Below are 1,771 nucleotides of genomic sequence, written 5' to 3' on the forward strand. Positions count from 1 at the left end.
AATGACAGCCCTTGATTGAAATGGAATTAGTTATTAGCCGTTAGATTGAAAAAAGCTGATATGCTTACACAACGGTTTTATAATAAAAAAAAGCGTTGTCTTAGTTTATCTTTACAAAATGGTGTTTCAAGGAAACCATTGTAAAAGTATTACTGTATAAAATGAGATTCGCAGTTAACAAGTTAAATTTTTAAATGATTTTTTCGACAATCCAACCGTACGGATGTTAAGATTTATCAGATTTAGTCATATGAAAAAATTATGAAAAAATTTGATAATCATCTTGCATGTCAGGATTAGAAAAATCCAGTTAATGTACCCCTCCCGACAACGAGACTCATTCCCGATTGACAAGATTAATTTTTAAAATAATTTTTTCGACGATCCAACCGTACGAATGTTAAGATATATCAATTTTAGTCATATGAAAAAATTATTAAAAATTTTGAAATTCATCTTGCATGTCAGGATTAGAAAAATGCAGTTAATATACCCCTCCCGACAACGGGACTCGTTCCCGATTGACAAGATTAATTTTTAAAATGATTTTTTCGACGATCCAACTCTACGGATGTTAAGATATATCAATTTTAGTCATATGAAAAAATTATTAAAAAAATTAAAATTCATCTTGCATGTCAGGATTAGAAAAATCCAGTTAATGTACCACTCCCGACAAAGAGACTCGTTCCCGATTGACAAGATTAATTTTTAAAATGATTTTTTGGACGATCCAACGGTACAGATGTTAAGATATATCAATTTTAGTCATATTAAAAAATTATTAAAAATTTTGAAATTCATCTTGCATGTCAGGATTAGAAAAATGCAGTTAATATACCCCTCCCGACAACGAGACTCGTTCCCGATTGACAAGATTAATTTTTAAAATAATTTTTTCGATGATCCAACCGTACGAATGTTAAGATATATCAATTTTAGTCATATGAAAAAATTAATAAAAAATTTGAAATTCATCTTGCATGTGAGGATTAGAAAAATCCAGTTAATGTACCACTCCCGACAAAGAGACTCGTTCCCGATTGACAAGATTAATTTTTAAAATGATTTTTTGGACGATTCAATGGTACAGATGTTAAGATATATCAATTTTAGTCATATTAAAAAATTATTAAAAAATTTGAAATTCATCTTGCATGTCAGGATTAGAAAAATCCAGTTAATATACCCCTCCCGACAACGGGACTCGTTCCCGATTGACAAGATTAATTTTTAAAATTATTTTTTCGACGATCCAACCATACGGATGTTAAGATATACCAATTTTAGTCATATGAAAAAAATAATAAAAAATTTGAAAGTCATCTTGCATGTGAGGATTAGAGAAATCCAGTTAATGTAGCCCTCGCGACAGAGAGACTCGTTCCCGATTGACAAGATTAATTTTTAAAACGATTTTTTTGACGATCCAACCGTACGGATGTTAAGATATATCAATTTTAGTCATATTAAAAGATTCTTAAAAAATTTGAAATTCATCTTGCATGTTAGGATTAGAAAAATCCAGTTAATATGCCCCTCCCAAAAACGGGACTCGTTCCCGATTGACAAGATTAATTTTTAAAATGTTTTTTTCGACGATCCAACCGCACGGATGTTAAGATATATCAATTTTATTCATATGAAAAAATTAATAAAAAAATTTAAATTCATTTTGCATGGGAGGATTAGAAAAATCCAGTTAATGTACCCCTCCCGACAAAGAGACTCGTTCCCGATTGACAAGATTAATTTTTAAAATGAATTTTTT

Source organism: Apium graveolens, chromosome 5 (genome assembly GCF_009905375.1).
Source record: "Apium graveolens cultivar Ventura chromosome 5, ASM990537v1, whole genome shotgun sequence".
NCBI classification, from domain to species: domain Eukaryota; kingdom Viridiplantae; phylum Streptophyta; class Magnoliopsida; order Apiales; family Apiaceae; genus Apium; species Apium graveolens.